Here is a 24,592-nt window from a genome sequence, read left to right on the forward strand (position 1 = left end):
GCATCCGACAGGATTGGACCAGCCTCTGACGTCATTGCGTGGACCGACGTATCTCGTCGACGATTGTCGAAAGCATGCTGTTCTCGCGCCTGTATATCCACCTACGGCAATCAGCGGCAAATTCAAACACAGAGTAAGGTTAGGTTTCTTCCGTGTCACGGTTAATCAAACGGCGTTTTTTCTTCGCGCCGTACGATCGTGAATTAACGATGATTTCGTGGCATTCAGCTTTCTGACGGCGACGGGAAATGTTTCCCGGGCGATTAGCCTGCGGTTTGCGACATTTCGGTGGTACTCGAATGTTTCTTGGATAGAACTCATGGGTATACATAGGTAGGATGTCGCTTGTGCCCGAGAAAGAAAAGGGAGGAATTATTAATTTCACTCATGAAAGCGATGTCCTGGACGTTTCAAATATAGATTTTCACGGGTCGTGTATTCTTTACGTTATATATTCGTTTCTGCTTCTCATGTACCATCTATCTTATTGCTTGTGTACTTCCCCCCTTCCCCTCCGCACACTGGTTGTATTTTCCATGGAATCGTTGATTCAGCATCGCCGTTGCTTATTCGTAGACTGTTTATTATGCAGATTTAACTTTACATTGATACAATTAACAGAGGGATTTTATTTGAAATGGTGAATATCGGTTCCTCCATATAAATAACGTGAACAACTCTTTTCCGGCGTATAATGTTTTATAAAACCTCGTTATATACTTTTTCGCTGGGAAGATACTTCGAACGCCGGCTCAGACACTTCATCTTGAAAAGCCACGCGCAGCCGTTCGAAAAGATTACCGGGCTCTCGGGAACGTTACTCATAGCATGAGTGCAGAATTTTCGTGAAATCGAAGCAACCTTCTCATCTAGATCGTCAAAGGCTAGACATACGTCATCTCTCCATCGTTTTTAAAACTAACTCGTCGATTATTTCCACAAGTAAAGTATCGTTGTACGCTCGCCTCTCTTATAAGTCTCTCTAACTCGCGCGTGACATCATATTCGTAAGGACACGAGGTCCCCGAAAGAGGACAATGATCGACCTCGCTCAAGATGAATGACATCGAAGTCTGCGTAAGCGGCTACGTGCTTCGATGCCGAAGAACATCAGCGAGCGAGCTAGCCGCAGAGAACAGTGGAGGTTAGGTACCGGCAGGACGATGCGTTCCAGGCAGTAGAGAGAAGAGTACCCGGAGAGAGCACCCGGGACGGGTAGGTAGGTAGGTAGGTGGTATACATAGGTAGGTAGAGCGCAGAGGCAGACGAGAAGAGACGGCCGCTTGAAATCCCTCTCTCCTTCCCGCCTTTCCTGCCTGCTTCTCTCTGCCGCCCGTCCGCCATGCCACTACGAGCGGGCGAACGTACAGCTAGGCCGGCACGGTCCTGTAGCCCATTTGGCATTTCCCCAGCTATAGCGGCGGTCCTGTAGCCCATCGTTGTTATCGTCCCGCAGCTGCATAAAGTCGGCTCTACCTCCCCTTACCCCTACATCCCTCTCCCATGTTCTCGACCGACCGCCCGTCCGGTCCCCTCCGCAGTCTGTTTCGCTCTCCCCGCTGCTCGACATCATCGTTTCTTCCTCTACCTCTCTCTCTCTCTCCCTCGCCCCTCTTCTCTCGCTCCGTCCTTTCTCCTCTCGCCGCCCTGACGACCTGATCGTGTCGTCCTCCTTCTCCCCTCCTCACCTCCGACCGTGGTCCAACCCTCGCTTCCACCAATCCCCTTCCTTGTCGCCCCGTGAGCTCTAGGCTTGCCCGCCGTTCACTTCTCTCTCCCACGAGCCTGCCAGCCTCACGTTTCCCCTCTGCGTCCCGTGCGCCTCTACCACTACCAGCGTCCACTTATTCTACATCGTTACCGCTACCCCGCACGCACACACGCGCACGCACACACATACATCGTCGGTTGGGCCATCGGTGCCGCGTTTCTACAGCGACGCAACGGTGGCGCCGCCAACCAGGGACGCCTCGAAACGTTCTCTGCCCCCTTCCCTATCCATGTACCGTCGACGACGCCTGATGCCGCCGTGCTGCGGTATATACTCGCGCGCCGTCCTTGTCGTTCTATCGATTCCTCTTCCTTCCCCCCTCTCGAACCCTCTCGCCGTCCTAAACTCGTCATGTGCCCCCTCTCTTGCTTTTCTCTCTTCTGCGTCTCTCTGGCAAGCCAGCTTGCCCGTCTGCTTGCCTGGCCGGCCTGACTGCCTGCCTGCTTTGCTCGTTTGCTTACTTGCTCGCATGCTAGTCCGCCTGCTAGGTTGCTAGCCCGCTTGCCTGGCCTGCCCGCTCTTCGTTCAGCCTCTGCGTCAGTAACCTTGGCGGAGAATAACCCGCCGTTCAATTCAAGGAATTATGACGGCCCCTCGGTCCTCTCTTTTTCTATTTGCTAGCTCCGCTCTATCCCTCTCTCTCTCCTTTTCTTTCCCGTTCTCTGTCACTACGGCCTCTCTCCCCTCCTCCCTACCCTCTCCTCTGTGTTCCCCTTTCGTTGCTGCTTCGAGACGAGCGCAGACTAGGGCCGGTCTTTTCCTTTGCTCGTTGGCGCTCATTCGTGCTGATATTCACGCGCCCGTGGGTCCCGTGCAGCGAGCGCCGCCATTACGACCAACTCCAGGGACGCGATGCTGTTCGATAATACAAAGCGGTTTCTGCGCCGGAGATCCGCGTCTCTGTCACATGATTATGAAAGGTGATTTTTAAAGATCGCTCCGAACGTCTCGTATCCGCCGTAACGAATAATAGGCAGGGACCGCGGGGCACAGGAACCAAGGAGGACGCGCAATTTTGCAGGCTGCGGAGCGATACTTGAAAGGCATATATCTGCGGAGAGTCGCGGAAACAGCGCCATCGTTCAATGATGGCGCGCGAGAGTAGACCGATGCGTTTCGAGGTTAGCCCGTTGCAAAATTATCCTCGTTGCTCCGCAAGACACTTCCTATCGGGCAGCTCGGGAATAACGTAGAAGCAAGCGTTGAGAAACTCTGTTCTCTTGATTCTATCAATCAGGCCGCGCGATTTTTCGATACGCAATGATGAATGACGAGCAACCGGTTTGGAGGTTAGACGATGGAGCTGCATAGAGCGGAAGTCAGTGTGCAATAACGAATTGGGGGGAAATACTAATGGCGGGGATGCAGTTCGATCGTTAATTATAAATACCTGGTAGCGAAATAATTATCCACGTTCTGCGTACGCGTATTTTAAAGAGAATACACACCCACGTTAAATCCTAGATTTCATCTGTGTAGAATATTTTATATTCGATAGCGCAGGTTTAATTATTACATTTCCCTCGGAATGAATTTGGTGGTGATTGGTAATGCATATGATTGTTCAAGTAAATTCTCTTACCGCTGGCACAATAATTAACGATATCCTATATAATAACTACTACCGTTATACGGCCAGATACTCGCTTCGTTTCAACTTTATCCAACCTGTCCCTTAAATTACTCGTTTCAAAAATTCCATGCGTGAACTGCAAAATACGCGTACCCACAACACGTAACACGGATGCTAGGGCAGCCAACAAAAACATTGATTTATCGTGTGACCAGCGCGTAAGTGCTACACATTCTGAATGGAACATCACTTGCACCTACTTAACATATGTCCTTCCTCTTTTTTCCACTATCTCATCACTCACCAACCATTCGTTCACAAATATCGATCAGCACCCAGTATCCTCTTACGCGTACAAAATAGCTGTAAATAACCACAAAACGTACCTACATAACCAGACGTAAGTACCATTCCCTCAGAAATAGTAAATAGATATTATATAATGGACATCGCTTTATAGTCGCGTTTAAGCTGAACTTAGCGCAGCGAGATGTCGGATTTAATTATAGGTACAATGCAAACTGAATTCTATCACTTTCTGTCGCGATCGGTGGATAACGATGCGATTTTACTCCCGGTTTCTGCCAGTACCCTCGCGAGCACGCAGATCGGGGAGAGCACGAGCACTACGAGCCACACTCGCGTGCATTTCGAGGGCATAGATGTGGCAATTACCGTCTCGCGTTAATTTTTGGTGGTTTTGCAGGTAGCTGTATTGGCGTAGCCAGTCGATGATCGATCGGCTGGAAATCTCCGCAACGATATCGGCGGAATTAACTCTTGAGGTGTACTCTGTGTCTCGCGGGCCCTTCGCTCACTTGAAATTATCGTCGAGCACGGTGAGTAATTGCACTTTCAATTGCTAAATTATGAAATCCGTCGCATCTCGTTGTTACGCTCGCATTTCGGCTCCGGCGTTATTGAAATACGCCACGAATTCCTATCGTTTTTTTTCCCTCCCATTATTATTCGTTTCGACGATCGCGGATTAATGACAACGCGACGCTCGATTTCTATTTTCCCCGGAACATTTAGAAGCGTTTTCCGCGCCACTAATTAGCATCTGTCCCGAGCAAAGGATTCCTTCCCCGTAGCCTTTCCGATAAGTGTAACGAATTCCAACGGAACTTCGTAAAAGAAACTGGTAGAAAGCAGAGTCACTTTTAAACCGTTCAGCGCACTTGTTTTACCGTCTCGATGATCGCTTCGAGTGCAGCCCGCTGCTGGGATCGTAGACACGGCGAGCGAAATACGCGGCGCACAATTTTTTTCGCGCGTTCTTGACCTTCGAACGAAACGATTGGCCACCCCTCCCCTCCCCTCCTCCCTGTGCGCGCCCGGTTGCAGCCACCAAGGCTCACCAGGGGGTAGAGGATGTAGGATGTCGTTTGCGCGACATCAGTGTCAGTCACTTGTTGAATGTCGGCCAGCATGTACGGATGAGCATCCGGCGTGTGCGTCCTTGCAGTGTTTTTCGCCGCAGCCGCGCATTCCTCTGCATTCCTCCTCTCCTTTCGTCTGAGGTGCACGGTGAACTCGGGTCACCGTATAAATACCGGGGTACAGCGTTTCCACGGCCAACTGCTCGTGGAGTTGCAAATAATTTCGCGCGTTGCTAGCCACTTTGTCGTTTCTTTATTTTTTTTTTTTTGCGATAAATCACTTACCACTACAGGGGGCATTGCGTGGTCACCGTGGACTGGATGAAATCATTGGAGGGTCGAGTCTATTTAGAGCCTGTTTCCAATATATTTTGAAAGTTGGAAGATAGTATTTTTTTAGTGTAGCACCATTTCTTGCTGAATGTTTGATCGGGGGTTTATAGCGGCTTGCAGTTCAAGTATGTAGAGAACATTTGGGTAATAATTTTTAAATTTGAAGGTGCCCTCCAATCTATTGTTTTTGATGATGCGAGGATATTTTAGTCATTCGGTGTATTGGACGATTGGAAGTAGGTATGTAATTTCGGGATTACGTTTATGGACTTTCTAAAGAATATTGTGTAATGCGTTTGCATTGTATCGAATAAGTAGCACAGATTTTTGTGAGCTTCTGATTATACTGAATTAATGTAGATACTAATTTATTATACTATAGCAGATTAGACCTATGGAAATGTTAAATAGTTGAGCTAGCTATTGAAGCCGTTCGAGCAAGTGACCTTCTATAATTATTATTTCGAGCAATGCCTATCCGTGGATTATTAAATATCATTGATTACGACTTTACCCGAGCGTATTTGGGAAGTTGCGCTGAACAGCTGCTATTACGCCTGAATCATTAACGTGACCAGCTAATAACTTCCGTCTAGCAATTATTTTCCAATCATTTGAAAGTCGAAGGTCGACTTTTTCCCCGTTTAGTGACTAAGGAACAACGTGGTCATCTCCTCACAAAATATTTCAACGCTTATTTACTTACAACTCCTATTCTTCGTAGCATCACAAAAATTGTTATCAAGAGTAAAACCAAGACGGCGCGTTTCACACCCACATCAGAGGTCTAAGCGGGAGCCTTCATCTTCGCCGTTCGTCGAACATAGGATCCCAGAGTTCCGGGCTACGTTTAACGATGATTGTAACGTCTGTTTTCAAGTCTGTTGAAAAGATCAAGGCGACTCTGCCACTGACTTCGCTTTAATGACCGCGGGAATTCAATCTTGACGCGATGTTTGCGATGCAGAGTGCTCCCCTCGACTCTCCCGTCACAGAATTTCCTCCGAAAACGTAGCTCGAGTTTACGTAAGTGAAATTTCTACAGACTTACGGGAGGGATTCGATATTCAGCTAATTAACTCGGGAGCTCGTATCTTGGGCGCGCTGTGTCGCGAATGTTAATTGACGATGCGCCCTCTTCCGCCAGCACCTCTTTGCTGAGCTTGTCTGCGGGATATAAGAAACTTCGATTCACCATTATGTAAAAAAAAAAGCAAAAAAAAAACATGTAGTGAAATTTCTGACGGTTATCAAACATGGAAAATTCAATGCCTTTCGTTAATAATTTAACGCTGCTTGCAAGATTAAAAGTAGGTACAGAAGACAAAACCTTGTTCCTTCATATTTTCGTTCACATTGTTCCAGGAGAATCTCGCGTCACTGAAGTAGGGTTGATCTGCAGATCCACGTTAAATGGCCACTTAAAACAATCGCGACGATAGATGCACACCCCCGATAATTTTATTCCGATCGCTGTTACGATAATTCGCGACGATTAAGCTGCCGGAATCGATTGCCCTGTCGGCGAAGGGAGGGACACACGAGCTTTCCGCTGGAAATGGGGGAGGCTGTTTTCAGGTAGTTACGCGAAGCCAGCCATCTGGTTTCGTAGGTGCAAAGTGGCCGAAACCGCGCTTCTAAAGGATGCCATTAAATTCCATTATCACGAAGACTGTGCTTGTTTGTATAAGTCGACCTCGGCCTCGTGATGCTCGTCCGGTTTCCACGAGTATGCGGGTAAACAGGGCTGCAAGGGCTCGCGAAGGGCACGAGGTCGACTTTAATGTAACCTCATGACCCTTTAATGGCAGCCGACGTCTCATCCAGGTATCGTTGGACGACGAGTTTTCAAGTTTGGAATCTAAGGGTGACAGGGTGACGAGATTCTATTTATTATTATTTTAGTGCACCAGCGAACGCCGAGGGGGTGGTAGATTCTCTCCTATTATTCCTAACTCCTCGAAATCAGAAATCATGAGCAGGAAATTGTGACGGGACTAAATCTTCCAGATCCTTTGAACGCTTGTGCACTTTGAGAGACAAGTACTTATACCTACCTTTACCACGTTCTTCCAAAACGAGGTGGTAAACCCTTTCCCTATAAATTCGAGCATCTCCGCCCCTAACAACACCTCCCTCATCCTGCCCTCGAAATTAGAAAGGTTTCTAAACAAGAGAACGACCCGTCGATCGTGCGACGGTTAATATTCCTGGAGCGTAGGTGTGTTCTTTGGGTTGGCCGATAAATTCTGTATTGCTCGTTGCCGAGCTGCAGCGTCCTCGAGATGACTGTTCATTTGTCTCTGTTGCAGAGAATCCGCGATTTCGTGCTCGAACGGGTCCCAAGCTCATCCGAGTCGACCTACCTGAAGTGCAGGGGTCGAGTTTACTTCGAAATCCAGCCGCCTAGTGGCAGTTGTGGCCTTAAGTTCAGAGAGCCGAGTTCAAACAGGTCTGAAAGTCTGAACCCTCGCCCCGTGGCCCCGTGGCCCACGGCCCATTATCCCGAAAGGGCCTTGGAAATTCCTTTAGCCCCGTGGAATCGGTAGAGTCGAAAGTTCTTCGTGTCCCCGTATCCGGTGTGGTCGCGTACCCCGACCCTAAGCTTCCACCCAAAAGATATTTCACGTGTACAACGTAAGTGTGTTTTAGCCTTCGACCGGGTCTCTCCTTCTCCGCCTTGGGCGTCGAAGGCGAAAAGAATGCGCTCCTCCGTGGCACTCGGGGAACGGGAGGGTAACGATTCACCAGACTTACCGTAGTTTTCTGGCTGGGTGGTCGACGGCCCATCGTTCGGGGCTTTGGGTGTCAGCTTCATTATGACGGCGACAATCGGCGTGGCAACAAAAGTTCTTAGCGTTTTTTTTTCACTGAAATTTAAAGACAATGATTATTCATCCACATAATAATAAAGTGCCATTTTGTTCCACCTTTCAGAATATCTGCATATAGGTACTTAGGTATATTTTTAGTTACGCGTATTAAGCAAACATTAATAAGTACAATTCTTATTAAAACTATGCGGTCATTTAGTGGGCTTCTACACGTTTTATATTTTATATTTTTTTTTTTAAATTACGATAAGAATAAGTAAATATTTTTATAGAAATTTCAAGAAAAATAAATTCAAATGCAATTTCAACAGTTGTTTTGTTGTTACATGTAAATATATTCAAGTATTAATTTCAAAGATCCAAGGATTCAACAATCTGGTCATTCACTGGTTGGTTTACCCTACGAACTTTTGTTCCAACGAAATATTTTTCTTGAATTATTCAGTATCACCGTTGAGTTCGCGGTTTTATTAATTTTGGATTTGGACGAGTTGCTTGTTTGCGTAGTTTTGGGACAGCGCGAGAAAAATTGGGAACGATACCTACTTAGTTCAGAATCGGTTGAAAGACCGGTGAATGTGGCTCGCTCATCGTCCAGCCGAACGTTCTCGCGCGAAGCGAGAACTGGTACGCGACTCCTAGGGGAAAAAAAATCACGCGTGTTACCGTACCTATTACGTGGCGACTACCTGTTCTTTATGTAATACGCTGTCGCAGTAGTGTTCCACTGGAAATATTTATCGCATCGCTCCGCAATTTATTAATTATTACGCACGTCTGTGCAAGAAATATTTCGCGGTAATATTTTCCTAACGCGTTTAACATTCGAGTGATGCGATAAATATTTAAGCGTCGATTAGATATTTCCATCTCTGTTTCTTTTTTTATCACGTATCAAATTCTCCGATAGCCATCATTGTTTCTCCCTTCCACTTGACTGTTTTTCGGCGTGGTCGCACGCATTAGGGTCAGTAGGGTGCACCACTTTGCGTCACCATCTTGATTCATTACGCAGGAATCCGTGGATTCGTGACTCGGGGTCGTTAGCACAAAAACCTGTCCGTCCTTTTGATGAATTATCATGCCTTTCTTTTTTCTATTAACGCTCGTTCCGTCGTTCCACACCGCGAATACGAAACGCACGCGCGTCCAAATAATTTATTAAAGGGGCTTTCGAAGTGCTCTTCGCCGCAGAAGTCAAAAACAAATGGTACCTTCCATTCGCAAGCTCCTCGATCCTCGACGAAAGAATTAAAATGTCTTTTCACGCGGTTTAAACGTTCGCATTTCCGTAATGTTTATTAAATACCGTGCACGGGGGTGAGGGGTCGACCCGCGACCGCGACGTTTCAAATCTGGCGTCCCTCTTTATTTGGGGACAGGCCGATGCCCGTCGATCGATTTTACCAGCAGATTCGTTACCGTAAATTCACATTAATCCGCGGGTAATATTCGGATCAAATATTTCCCCGACGACCCGTTGTCCGAACGCATAAATCTGAAATTCTACTTTTAATCTGCGGAGAAAAATGATCGCCCGGTTCTCCGTCATACTTAACCGCGGTGATTTTTTTTTCTATATCCCTTCCTTCCTTTTTTTTTCCTCCCAGCGAATACCTTCTGCCACGGAGGATTTTCTTCTCCAAGTTGGCTCGCAGTAATTGCATCGCAGTCAAAAAGTTAATTTAATTAAGGAACAACGAGCGGCCGGTGTAAGGCACCAGAAACCCTCCACTCCACTCGTACAAAACGCTTAAATTTTCATACAGGGGCCACTCGGACTTTCCAATTTTCTGCCAATAATATCATCGACCCCTCCGGCCGCGAATTTTTCTAGCCTCCCCGTTCAAAGTCGATCGGGGGTGCATAAACTGTATAAAAGCATGCGGAAAAGCGTTTCAACATTCGCCAGGCGGACGCCGGGTCCGTCTTCACCCACCTTAAACAGTAAATACGCGATACTTATTAAGGCGTTTATTTTTTCAGTGGTTTCATTGCCAAAAATAAGACAAAATACTTATTACACATGATTTATTAGTCCGTAAAGTGCACGAATAAGTTTATTTACAGTAATTTTTGTATTATATTATTTATGATTTTTTAGGTTCTTTAGATCACTGCGGAACAAACGGTCAAGCATGATATATCCTTTAAAAATCGATGGATCTAAAAAATAAAATGATATTCTTGTAAAATAATGTTGTCATTATAGATTGACGGGTCATTTTTGGCACTTTATAATTAAATGATTTCTTTCCTACAACATTTTTCTTCGTAAATCTGCATAAAAAATTAATTATACAAAATATAAAAAAATGACAACATTATTGAGAATAATTTAATACAAAAATTATTGTGAATAAATTTTTTCCTGCGGTTATGGACTAATAAGTAATGCGTAATAAGTATTTTGTTCCATTTTTTTTTTATAAAAACCCCAAATAAAAATTCGTAAAATCGTTATTTTTCGTCGCGGCTACCTACATGACTTCTTCGAGGGTTGAAAGATTTTAAATTGTAATTGGTATCCGTCGTCCAAGGGTTAAGGAACATTGTGTGGCTAGCGGTTATCTGGTTCGCCTAATTCATTTCGTAATTACTCCATCAGATTTCCACGGCCAATATAAATACGTAAGACAGTAGATCCCAGGGCAGAGTTGCCGAATGTACCATAATCGTCGAAGTAGTTCCCTGAGCCTTTATCGAATTGATTCGAAAAAGCATGAAAGAGTACGAAGACCGCGATTTTTGGCAAAAAGAGAAGGAGCTCCCTTCGGAGGGGTGCGTCGCAGGGTGGTTGTTCGTGTCGCCTACGTCGGTAAAGCAGCAACGAGCAGGCAGGAAGTTATAAGGGTGGAGGGGCTCCCCTTTCTGGGAGGTCGGTTTTAGGGCGGCTGTCGGGAATCCAGAGGAGCTTCGAAGGGGTGTTTTTTGTCCCGTCCGTATTCTCGCCGGGCGCCGAGGGGGCGCATTTTAAGGACGCCCGTCGTCGTGGGACAGGGGACGCGAGGCTTTCTCCCAGCTTTTAATCTGTGTTACTAATTTTTCTCTTCTACGAGCTTGGGAGCTCGTCGTGCTCGTGCTACCGTCGAGTTTGGTTCCGAGTGACGTAAACAGGAGCGCCTCGCTTCAAACTTATCTTCCCTCTCTCGTTTCGACGCCTTTGAATCGTGCACGGTGGATCGAGAGATCGCTCCACACTTTCGATGTCAGTTCTACGTGTCGAAGAGAATCGTGCATGCTCTACCCTGCTCAATTTAAACAGCTGTGTTGCAAATCAACTTCGACGCGTTGTACGGAGCAATAGTTTAAGTCCCAGCGTAGATCTGTTACAGAAATTTATAAGCGCCTGCGCGATAAGAAGTAGAAACTGTAAACTCTGGCGCAAGCAATTTTGGTATCATCCTCTAATGCAATTCTTATTATTATTATTCGAATTTGGGCTCAAGCTCTCTTTACCGGGCTTAAGTGGGTATCTTTGGAAGTTGCTTATTAGCGGAGGGTGGGTTTTGTAACTCCTGCAAATCCCCTCCCTTTGTTCGGTATCCACGCAGACTGGACTAATTTTGCCTGGCGTGGCGCAACGACGCCCGTATTAGAATAAACCCTGTTTCTCCCGAAATTGCGCCGCATCACGTACGACCGCGCTTAATCTATGCATCGGGGCATCTTCCATGGACAATAACTAGGCAAGCTCGTCAGGAAGAAGGGCCGCCATTCAGGTGCACCGTTATCCACGGTAAAATCCTTGTAATTTCGTGTATCGCCGGGACTGCCTCTTCCGTGCCTTGCCGAAAATTCGTGTGACTCGAGGGATCCGCGCGCCCGTTTATCCCGTTACGAGGCGAAACATATCCTCCTTGGCAGGCTTCCCGTTGGCGCGTCCCATTTTGAACGACGCGGCGCCCTCGGAACACCCATCTCATAAGTTTCTCTATAGTAGGGTACTATCACTCAGCCCACTTTAAGCGCGCCAGCGACTTCATTGCGGACCTCAATCGACAGTCGTGGCCACGCGAACGATGTTCGAAAGGGAAGCACAATATACCGAATACCAGTGGGTATCCTATTTTTGGGGCTAAAACATAGCAAAGTTTGGTATATTTTTTTTTTACAAACTAGCGATGCGATTCATCTGAAACTTGGACCATGTTTTTACGCATCTTTAAGGAAGTTGCAGTTTTTTTTTTATTAAGTTTTAATAATACATATAGAAATTATGCATGATTCACTAACACGCCGCGCAAAATTCGTCGTCCGCTGGTGTGCCTCGCGGTTTCTACATTTATTATTAAAAATTGATAAAAAAAAAACTACAACTTCTTCAAGGATGCATAAAAACGTGGTCCAAATTTCAGATAAATCGAAATGATAGTTTCTTAAAAAAAAATCCCCAAATTTGGCTATGCTTTTAGCCGATTATCACGATTGTGGAAGCAATTGAATCTCAGCGTCCCCACCGACGTACACCTGTAAATCCGATACACCCGCGCAGGAGGTTAAACAGCAGAGAGGGGCGTCATCCGTCTTCGCTCGGCAGCTTCGTTTCGTTAGGAGATCGAGAAGAACGATTCATGACACGGTGGAGTTTCCTTTCTTTCAGTTAGGAGTGGTCAGCGACTGAAACGCACCTGAGATCGAAGGGGGTGCCTCGGACGTAGCAGCCGCAGGGCGAGACGGATCGGTGAACTCGAGGTTGCATAATTAATTTTTCTGTAAATCTCTCGCCGAAGAATATCGCGGGATTCCCTCTGCGGGTAATATTGCAGAGCCTCGGCGAGCAGCGGAGAGAGCTCGAGGAGAGAAATGCTTCCCCTCTGCGCGCCGAAGGGGTGTGCGGGGCGTGGGGCGCGGGCGTAAGAGAAAGAGGGAGAGAAAAATCAAGGGGGAGGACCTGCCGAGGCGCGTGGAAGGAACGAGACGACGGTAGGGAAGGAAAAGATCGGGCCGGGTTGCGTGGCCCGAGTGCGAGGAAGATTGGGGGTGGTAAGGAAAAAGAGGGGCTTGGGGCGCACGGTTCGAGGGTGTAGACGGGGCGGGGGGGTTGCTTCTTCCTCTCTGGTCTTTGCGTCCTCGGGCACTGCGGGAGAACGGTTCTACGGAAGAAAATAATATTCTTAATAGAATATGAAAAAGCGCACGTTCTGCTGAGGATACCACCTCGGCCACGTTTTAGAATCGCGAGTGTTGGCGGTGGTGGGTCTCGTCGCGGGGCGTTCACACCGTAGGCAGAATCACTCGGAGAGACTTTTTATTATCATCGATAATAGTGAAGCGATAGAATTAGCGTCCCTTTTGCTTTCGTCAAAGAAGTCGAGGAGAATCTTGACGACGGTTGGGATGTAGTTTGGGGTAGTGGGATCTTCGTTTTTGAAACTAGTGGGGGAGATCATTGGATAGATAGTCCTTAGGGTGAAATATGAGTATACTACTGGACAGTATTGCCGATCGGTCACGCGAAGAGTTAAATTAACTTCATGTAAAGTAAATAGTGATACGTAGATGGCAATGTTTTAAATGATTAATTACCAATTAGAAGAAGTCGATGCATTGTTTCAAATTTAAGAATTAATAAACATGTGACAAAGTTGTACGTAAATTTAGTGTACTCAAATTCTTTTCTCTGTCTTATTTACTTCTTACTTAGTTGTATACAGTATGTAACAAAAGTAAGTAAACACGAAAGTTTCTGACGTTTGAATAGATTTTTCTGAAACCTAGAGTTAGGTATACTAGAACGATAACAGAAAACGTTAGGGCGACGACCCCCAATTTTTATGGCGAGAATTGTTAAAAAACATTTACAAGAGAATTTATTTAACATTTTGGAATGGCCTCCGCAAAGCCCTGACCTTTCGTCAATTGAAAATATGTGGTATATCTTAAAATTACTAATCACAGAACACAGACCACGCAATATAAAGAAATTAGAAAATTTAATAGAGAAAACATGGCAATTACTTTCAATCGACGAATGTAGAAAATACATGCTCTCCTTACCCGATCGATTAGCCGAACTATCATTGCGGAATGGTCATCATTGCGGATATTAATTTATTATTTACTTCGTGTTTACTTACTTGTGTAATATGAGTTCTTCACATATCATGCATTTTTATTTTTTTTAAAAACAGATTATTAATTAGTGAAAGTATTATCAGTATAGTTATTTGAGTAGTCTCGTGTAATATCAATAAATGTATACTTTGTTCTATGAAATTAAACCCTTACCTCGATACAATCTTTTGTTTGCTAGAACTCTGACTGTTTACTTACTTTTGTTACATACTGTATGGTTTTTTCTGGGCATCCAGGTTTCAATTAATGTACATATACATAATCATATACCCGGCAAGAAATAGTGTCGAGCAGTAGATCAGTGGAAGAATTGCGTGTATTCTTCTTTCGCCTTCGACCGTTGGACATAAGCTCTACCTTTGCGAGTAGATACTTGGAAGGTTCTCAGGAAAGACACTTTCAGCTCCAATAACCGTAGCTTTCTGCTCGTTAATACCCGGGTGTCGTCAGAATTTCCCAAATATCTAACCACTTCTGAATTCCTCGTTGCTATTTCAATTCCGCCAAGCAGAGGGCGAGACCTGGCCTCGCCAGTCACGCCGCAAGTATTTCGCCTTATCGAATGAAGAGTAAAGTGCAAACGAGACACGCAGATATGGCTCGCAAGTGTCCAATAAACTCTGCCTCGAAGGATATAGTGTAATTGGACGGAGTGCGGTCTCTCCTAAACGTTTAACAAGTTTAATTATACCATAATGTTGAGAATGTTCGCTGTTAAAAGCGAAGGGAAAGTGGCCGCGCCGCTCTGCCGCGCGAGGCTGCGAGAAAGAAAAAACAATACTTAACGATCACTTTGAGGGGAAACCTTGGAACGATTCAAAGAACTCGGCGCCCATAGGTCACAAGCGGTAAAAAAAGGGGAGTCCGCAAAGGTACAGGAACAATCATTACTCGCGTGCGATACCCTGATCTTGCGAGGTAGATGAGAAACGATCGGATAGAGGGATCTCGGTACACTCTAAGCGCCATTGTTGCACAACAATGCGCCGTTGTGCGGAGAGTTTGCAACGCTCGCGCTGGAGAGGAGTCGAAAGCGTGGTCCAGCGTGTCAACCCGTAGGAAACAGGGAAAAGTGGCAGGGGAGAGTGTGCTTTCGCTGAGCGGAACCGGAAGGGCTGAACAAAAAGGATCGCGGTTACTCGGCAACTTTGTGCGTTCGCAGATTCGGATCAAAAGAGAAAGTAGCAGAGAAAGGTGGGCTAAGGAGGTTGCAGGCGGCCGGCGCGGCGCGTGGTCGTTTAAGGAGGATCGCCTTAGCGGGAGAAAAACTACAATCGCAGGGAAATGTAGAGAATTCACCGAGACGAGACAAGTTAAGTCTACAAAATTGCGCAAGAATAATTGTCGAATTAAGAATCGGTGGTTGGGGTAACTTGAGAAGTATCCATTTTTTGATAATTATTTTTTTCAGAATTTATTATATATATATATATAAAAAAAAATACAATTTTTGTTTAAACTCCTTTTCGATATCTCTCACCGTTATCGAGATATCCCACGGAAAAGAAAATTCAGATTTTTTTTCCAAGGGTTGATTTCACCCCCTAAAATCGCATCGTCTTACGGATGAACTACTCTACTTGCACACAAAGTTGCATAATTTTCTGAATTTTAGTAGATCTTTCTACGAAAGGACACAGGGGACCAAAAGATTAAAAAGCTGTGTGGGCGAAATTTCTACCACTATCGCGTCGGTCATCGCATCGAGCGGCGCGGGGTTTAGAAAAATCCTCCTGCGAGTCGATCAGGATGCAACGATCTTTGATGCTTTCCAGAAGATGCGAGCGTGAATACACGACGCGACACAAGGTGCGGATCCTTCGGCGCGGAAACACGCCGACGTCAGTCGAATTGTTAATAGTTCTACCTACTAGGATCAATGTTTCCGTTCCAATCTCGCTGTGCTTCACGGGCATAATGGAACTTCCATTGATTCGAAACGACTCGTTTACCGTTTCCTCGTCGGAACCTTTGTGGACCGAGGAGAAGGGGCCCGCTGCTGTCGCGCGAATGGCACCCTTGTAATTTGCCATCGCAGACGGTTACTCCAAGGTTACGCGCGCTGGAGAACGGAAACGCGTGGCTGGTGGCAACCACGAGCATCGTCAGGCATCGAGAAAAAGCGCGAGAGCGCTCGCCGATAGGGAGGGGGCGGAAGAGCGAGGCAAAGGAACGGAGGATTAAAATAGTGGCGTTTGTGGATCGTAGTCAAAGAGCGGGATACAAAAAACCGAGGGCAAACAGGGGGCAAACACGGAAACAGAGTGGAAACGATCGTGTCGCGAGCTTGCCGAGGGAGGGCTGCGCGGGGAAGCACGCGAGAGAAGCAAAGAGGGACTGCGAGGTCAGTCAGGGTGGGCGAAATAAAAGCATTCTTCGGCCGCCTAATTATTTCAATTTCCATTGGATAATGAACGCTGCAATTAAAAATAATAAAAAGAGAGAAAGATCCTCGTCTGCGTGCCTGCCTCTCTGTCCTCTCGTCCAACCCCCGCGCGTCTCCGTGCGTACGTACACGTTGCGCAGAGTGATTGTAAACACGGATGAACGAAGCTTCGCGCTCGAGCTATTCCACGTCAAAACGAATAGCTGAAAAATTTAGCTTCACTGATTCTCTTCAAAATTAGAGCGTTTATCGATAACCTTGCAAAAATAAAGTATACTGGATTTCAACGGCCTATGTCAAATAGTTTTCGAAATATTTAACGTTAAAGTTTCGAAAATTCAAACAAAATCGGCTGACGCGTCATCGCTTAACCTGTAATATCTCGGTCATTTTTAAAGATAATGCCACCGTCTTATATTCGTTTTAAAGCTGAAGGAATTCTTTCTCAAGCCGTATATAGAATATTTTGTTTATTGTTAATGAACTTAACAGTAATCGATGTCAAAGTTTCAAAGCTCGATTTGACGTAAAGTTCCAAGCGGTGTGCACTATTGTAAATTTTATTTATTTTTTAACTGTTCCCAAAATCTCTCAACTTTTTTGAAAAGGGCATTTATTAGTTGAATACTTAACGAATCGAGTGGTATTTTTTTCAAGCTGGACAGTGGGTGGGAACGACGTCAAATCGCGATTTGAAACTTTGACATCGATTACTGTTAAGTTCAATAACAATAAACAAAATATTTTATATACGGTTTGAGAAAGAATTCCTTCAGCTTTAAAACGAATATAAGACGGTGGCATTATCTTTAAAAATCACCGAGATATTACAGTTTAAGCGATGACGCGTCAGCCGATTTTGTTTGAATTTTCAAAACTTTAACATTAAATATTTCGAAAACTATTTGACATATGCCGTTGAAATTCAGTATACTTTGTTTTTGCAAGGTCATCGATAAATGCTGTAATTTTGAAAAGAATCGGTGACATTTTTCACCTATTTGTTTTGACGTGGAATAGTTCGCTCGGCGATGCGACGCGACAGGGGGAGAAAAATGAAAGCCGAGCGGAACGGGTGGCGACGAAAATCCAGAGGGGGTTCGTACTGTGAATGCGCGGGTCCTGCGTCGTAGCAGTCACTTAACGAGTCACTGGGTCAATTAAGACGAGTCACGTCCGAACTGGGTTGAAAAGGAAAGTAGGTACGCGACTAGGGTGGAAGGAACGTGGCGAGGTGGTTGGTGCCGCGGGTTTTTCACGCTTCCGTTACGAAGTTGCACTGGAGACTGATGGTGGATGGGGGAACGTCGAGTCTCAATTTTCAAAGTCGAAAAAGGTCTGCGAAGTCTTCATCAGAGGCGCGACAAACTGGTAACCGAAAGGATATTTAAAAGCATATAAAACCAAGAATAGGTATATTCGGAGTTTCGAAAGCCGTCAAGATGTGGAGAATCTGTGATATTTAACCTAGCACCCGAAGTGAATCGAAACGACCGACAAGGAAACGTTCCCACAGCCAATATTCTGATTTCAATGAAACTCGGCGCGAATGTAGAGCACATTGAAGTACGTAAGGAGGAATTTTTTGTCTGCGGAAATTCACTCTGGAGGGGTGAAATCAGTCCTTAAATTCGTCGCTTTCTTCCGCTGTTTTAGCGTAATTTTTCTTTTGGTAGCGATAGAGCATAGAAATACAGTTATTAAAAATCGCGTTTCTGCGACAACTTAACGGGGTTAAAGAAATTAGAAGGCGATTAGGTAGAAAGCCCTTTAGAGATTTCATATATTGAGTTTAAGGGTAGAAGGTATCGTTTCGTTCGTGGATTAAAGGGCAGACCCATGAAATGTCTGAAGATGGAGTCGCTGAACCGTCCCGCGCCTCGCATTTGCGCGCAATGGCCCCGCTCGTGGGACCGGCGACACCGGAAGTCGTCGACCGTTCGACTCGACAAGGTGGAGAGTCGCGAAAAGTTAACGAGCGTGGCACGGGGGTCGGTCGATCTCTTCACCGAGACTTATCGTGTCCCGTTTTAGAGGATCGACGCGGTACGGAACGGAGCACGCAGTAACGAGGGTGATGATCACGCGACAAATAATACCGAGCGGAGTGAGCCGTGTGGTGGATAGATTTAAAGGAGATCGCGTAGCAGGAGGATTGCGATACGCATCCCGAGTGGATCTGCTGTGTAACGTGAATATGCATTGGCAACTCGATGCAACATTATTAAGCAAGGAAATACAGTTAGCTGGATGGAAAAGAATTTTGTTACAGGAGAACTCGTTCCTCGGCGGTGAATGCGGAATTCTCCTATCGGCTCTTCTTTCCCGATCTGTTGCGCGCATTTTTCATTTGCAAGGGTGAAAGAAAGAGTGACCCAAAAATCAGGCCTTTTTTAGCCTCCTTTTGGTTCCACGATGTTGGAACGGAATTTTGTGCCAAATGATACCTTACGATGAGACATCAATCGCAACAAATTTTCAAGTTAAGATGACAATTAGTTTCTGAGATATGGGTGGTCAAAGAAGTGAAAATTCGTTAACGCGTCAACCCATACGTTTCGATGTACGAACTTCTATGGCGGTAAGATAATTTAAACGATTATTCCTAGGGGGTTTGCTGACTGCTATCAACGAATTACAACTTAGATTTTCAAAATTTACAAAAAAAAAATAATACAAATCAAGAAATATAAATGTCCGTGTAGTGGGTGCTTTTTTAAATATATCGTCCACCACGTTGAATCGGCCATTGTGAATTTTGAAAATCTAAGTTCAAATTCATTGTTAGCAGTCAGCAAAACTCACAATGGCCGATTCAATATGGTGGATGATATTAAAAAAAGCACCCACTACACAGACATTTATATTTCTTGATTTTTATTTTTTTTTTTTCATGAATTTAGAAAATCTAAGTTCAAATTCGTTGTTAGCAAAACCCCTGGAAATAATTGTTTAAATTATCGGACTGACATAAAAGTCCGTACATCGACGCGTATGGGCTGACGCGTTAATGAATTTTCACTTCTTTCTCCTCTCATACCTCAGAAACTAATTGTGCACCTCAACTTGAAAATTTGTTTATAATTTTTATACACTAAAGCGTGCCGTATAATCGTCGCGAGAGCGTGGCCGGCTCGAAATTTACGAAGTTTGGCCGCGCCAGAAAACGGCGGATTTACAGGAGCGTCTTGCGGGGCACAATTGAAGGTCGAGCACGCGTATCATCGTGTCCTTTCTCACGGCCTCCTCCCCTCGCGAGCGTTCTTTCGAGCGTCTCGAAGGCACTGGGGCGCCCTCCGCTTCCGGCCGATCTCGAGGGTCAGCCCGTGAGCGCCATACGCGGCGACTGGAATTCGACTTGAGCAAAAAACGGTCGATAAAATCCATAAGAAAATCGTTTCCTCAAATGGCTCCCGCGTTGAATAGCAGAGTAGAAAGTTTGAATTTCAAAGCTATTCCCCTGGATATTTTCATTGGCCAATTTCCTTGGCGCGCCTAGCACCGGGCACAAAGAGGTTTCAATTACTCCCCGCTTTAGAGGAGAAATAAATTTTCAATTCTCTGGCATCCCACGCGGCGTCGTTTCACTCGAGGGAGTAGGCAACATCGGCCAGCTCTCGGGTCGAATTAAAAATTAAAATTAAACATTATCTCGTGCCGTGGATCGCGTTCGAAGTAATTTCCAGGCTGACGCGGTGGTTTGCGCCGCGTATCAAGGAAACAGTCTCAGTCACGCCCATGGAAAATAAAAGCAGACGATTGATAATTGCATCGTCGACGAGCGCGAGCGAGCTGGTGCAGGGGCCTTTGCTCTAACAGTAAAACGGTTCCATCCGCGAATCTTAACCTCGCCGGTGGTTCTACCGGAAGCGCGTGTACCGTTAAAGCTGGATAACGATTTCACGCGTAATGGCTGGAACGAGAGGACGAGGACGAGGCCGTGGTATCGGGGGCTAGTGACGATTGTGACGTGGAGCGATTCTGGCGGGTAGACGAGAGGAACTTGGAGGTTAGCGTAGGTTGGCGCGGCTTGGTGTGGGCGTCACGCATCAGCTCCCAACAGGAAGCCGTGCCTACTTGCGCCGGGTCCGAGTTGCACAGTTTTCCCTCTGCTGCGGTTCCTCGCTGCCTACCCCTTCTTCAGCCAGGTGCGCGCCGCCCTGGACCCGATTTAAAAGTTAAACCGGCCACTTTGCGAGCTGACCGTGAACCAGGCACGCTGTCGATGCGTGGCTGCGTCCACGCGAATAGCAGGACTGCCGGGAGGGTGACCTCGGTTCCTGACCCTTTCTTTTCTATATTCTATTAGTCCGAGGAAAATATTAAATTTATAATAACTGGGCATGAATAAAATCTGTTCCCCCATTATATCCTCCGATCACCATAAGGATACGTCTACGTACCTTACCAAGCTATACGAAATATGATTTCCCACAAAGATGCTGAAAAGAAACGGAATGATGTTTGCTTCTCATCGATCTTAACCCTTTTTCGTCTCAACTCGCCCGAGCCCTCCAAAATCCAAGCGATCTCCCTCGGAGACCGTCCGTCTCCGTTGCATCGCGCAGCATCGTCAGGCAGCCGGTTGATCCGCGAGAATGCGTATTTTTTTCAGCGCGCCTTGTCCCGACGGAAGAACCGGTCGCCGGTAATAGGTTTTCTTGCGGGGGACGACGAAAAGTCGGGCCGCACGGACCCGCGTTGCGTGGCGTACGCGTAACAGGCGTGCGCGAAACCGTTTCTAAATCGCGCCGAGCCGCGGTCGTGGCTCGAATCTTCAGACCACCGTGCTCGTGCATCGCTGCGAGGCTAACGGTCCACTCATCCTCCACCTCGGTCGCCTTGCCTCCTCTCTTTATCCAGCAACGTTTTCCATCTTCGTCGCCCGTCTCCTTTGCATTTTTGTCCACTGGCCGGCTCTCTAGGAATCGGCCTATTTCAGAATGCCGCGGGACGAGTCGATTCATTTTTAGACATTACGCATGGAAGGAGACCGCGCCGCCGCGCCGCCGCGCCTTCGCCGATAACTCGGAGGCACCTAGATGGGAATTCCGTTTCGAAGGTGACCCCTGTCGGGGCGTCCCGGCGATCGTGCACCGCGGCAATTAGGGTCGCCGGATTCGTGGATAATCGATTTTCCGCCGTTCACCTATTTCTCCGGGGAAATTTTGTCTACGGGGGGCCTCGGCCGAGGCGCTTTCGTTAGCGGAGCGAAAGGTTCGCTCGGAGCTTCGAGAATATCGGGCGGGTGTTTAAAAATCGTGGGGGACACTGTGCGCCTCGGGTAGGGTTACTGTGCCTACGGTATCCAGAAGGAGGACACGTCCTCCTTTTTTTACTGAAATGCAGTCTTCTCCTATCATCTAAAAATGACCTTTTTTCTTTTATCTACAGCTCAAGCGATCCACTCGTCTCGGATTCAGCCGACAAAATTCCATCACTATTTACCAGATCCAAAAATGAGAAAGGAGGGCAATCTATATATTATGTAGTCTGAAATCGTTTGAAAAGGGGGACGTTGCAAGATAAAACCAAATTTTAGATATCAACTTTTATTATGTAAGAAAACATTAATGTGTACATTACGTTAGAATAATCTTGCGGCTATTACATATTCAGGCCCTAAATAAAGTATTTATATCTACTACTTATTTAGGGCCTGAATATGTAATAGCCGCAAGATTATTCTAACGTAATGTACACATCAATGTTCTCTTACATAATAATAGTTGTTATCTAAAATTTGGTTTTACTTTACCACGCCCCCCCCCCCCCCGTTTCAAACGATTTCAGACTGCTTTTTCATTCTTGGATCTGGTAACCCTGGCCTCGGATGCTGCAGTGAATTTTAGAAAATTATGAAAGAGGTGTTCTGTAAACATCTCTCTCTTTCTTTCTCTCTTTCCAGAATGTGGATCGCAAATTCCAGGTCTAATTTGTCCTGCTTCAAAGCATAAATATGGTGTTGCAATTCCCCATACATCTCTACAAATACCTGTGACATTCCGAATCTTTTAACCTTTAGAGGGCCGGGATTTTTTCATTGAAATTGTAAATTTTATTTACTTAAAATTTATGCATATATACCACCAAAATGGACGGCAAAGTATCCAAATTCTTAGGTGGAGACTATACAATTTTTAAAATTTGAACTTTAATGTTTCTAAGGGCTTTTGATATCGCTAATCACGATTCTAAGGTCAGAGTATCGAAATTTTGCACAGAAACAGTGTTGCCAACTTAAACAAGCCTAAATGAATAATAGCAGTTACATTCATATATTATTCTTTCCTTTGGCGTTATCCAGAGCTAACTGCTGTTATTCATTTTGGCTTGTTTAGGTTGGCAACACTGTTTCTGCGTAAAAATTCGATTCTCTGACCTTAGAATCGTGATTAACGATATCAAAAACCCTTAGAAACATTAGTCCAATTTTAAAAATTTCAGCCCTCTAAAGGTTAAGTACGCTGAAAGCTCCTCTGGCGTAATTCCCCCGTAGGAGAACTGAAACTAGGAGAAATCAAGTCCAGGTGAACCTGGGCAAATTGTAATGATGCACAGTATTGATTAAGAGAATAAAGCTCAGGTATGATTCACCGAGGTACAGTCGGAAATCGCGGATCGAAGTTTGGCTCCGTTTTATTCGCGGTACAAGCGGATTAAGCGTCCCCCCCTTGATCCCGCTCGAAGTCGGGACAGTCGTCAACCACGTCCCATTTCCCCGCGGAGGATTAAGGTTTGAAAAATCGGGGATTCGACGAGGGGCCGCGAAGAAAGAGGCGGAGGACCGGTCGTTCGATTACGAAACAACGCGGACTGCAAAATTCCACCCCTTCCCCTGTCGATCCCTAATCGCCGGTTGTCTTATCACGGCGGGGCAATCGAATGGCACTGCTGACTCCCGAAACGCGAGACGAGGGGAATTTATACGGTGGCGGGGCCGTATTATCCGAGAGAGGAGAGGATTCAATTCGGCGCCGCGCCGTGGTATTTTTCGGGGACGAGACAATTAACCTTCAAGGTCTGATTTCTTGCGTTCCACAGTTTCTACAGTTTCGCCATTTTGTGTCCGCGTGAATGAAAGAGGGTAGGTGAGATATTTCTCGCAACAAACAGATGTTCTTGGTTTTAACATTTTAAGGGTAATAAATATTAAGATTTTGATTTTCTTCAATGTCAGTAGTAGCGCAAGATGTGCAACTTATAATATATGTATATCTTTGCAAAAAGTTTCCATTGCAAAATGTAGACACGGTGTATTTACTTTGCATAATTACCTTATAGGTACATATAACAGACATAAGTTCCCTTAGAAAGAATTACATTTTAAATGTGCTCCAGAATAGAGCAGCGATCAGACTTGCTACGCAGACACATAAAAACATATTCATCCGTGTAAGAGCACTAGCAAACACACCCCTCATTCGTAGTTCGAAGCCCCAGGAATATCGCGAGCCACCCCCGCAGTCGGAGTATATGTATAGAAGTCGTCAGTTTACGTTAATTCTTGCGTTAAATCTGGTATTCGGTAAACACTCCTCCGTGCTACGCAGCGTTACCGCGTTAATCACCGTTGTTGACGCACCCCCAACAGGCCGCCTCTCGAAGCAACCCCGTTCTCTTCGCAAAACACGCGGTCCTCGAACCTTTTTCCTTCGGACAATTAAGAAGTCGCGGCGGGAAGTTAATTATGCCAGTTTACACGGAGCGCCAAGTTTCTTCGTGGTGCTTGGTAGGAAGAGGCTGATGATCGCCGAAAGAGTGAAGCGGACGGTGGGGCGGAGGAGAGAAAAAGTAATCGCGTCGAGGGTTGGGGGGAGGGGGGGGGGTTGAGAAGTGGTTGGTGTAGCTGCGGTTAGGTAAACGGATCGACCGTTCGCTGAAAAAGTTTTTCCGAGTTTGGCGCCCCCCCAGGCCCGCCCCTCGCACGATCGCCGTGTCTGTAATTTCCTCGGGGCAGCAAGTGCAGTCAACAGGTGATTCCTAAGGAGGCGTCAGGTATTTAAAGTGGCATCGGGGTCATCTCTGCCCGTGACGTCTGTAAACGGAAGCTCTGTTTGAACAAGGGAGGATTCTTATTCCTGTCCTGGACGGTTCGTGGCTCTTCTGCCTTCGTTTCCCTGTTTGCTGATTTATGCGACGTCCGCTCCTCGGACGGGGGGAGAATTTTATCGAGGTGCGAGCTGGGGGGCTGAAGGTGTTTGGTACATCAACACGTAACACGTAGAATCTGTT

At 46.0% G+C, this 24,592-nt stretch overlaps 1 protein-coding gene across 1 annotated transcript in view; it reads left to right on the forward strand.

The window, feature by feature from the left end:
- Positions 1–4,086: 4,086 nt before the first annotated feature.
- Positions 4,087–24,592, forward strand: part of Tara (SERTA domain-containing protein 2 taranis) — a 250,490-nt gene continuing 229,984 nt past the window's right edge. The window contains exon 1 of the mRNA XM_076811140.1: positions 4,087–4,183. The gene's annotated coding sequence lies outside the window, so the exon portion shown is untranslated. The remainder of the gene's footprint in view (positions 4,184–24,592) is intronic.

Source organism: Andrena cerasifolii, chromosome 4, assembly GCF_050908995.1.
Source record: "Andrena cerasifolii isolate SP2316 chromosome 4, iyAndCera1_principal, whole genome shotgun sequence".
NCBI classification, from domain to species: domain Eukaryota; kingdom Metazoa; phylum Arthropoda; class Insecta; order Hymenoptera; family Andrenidae; genus Andrena; species Andrena cerasifolii.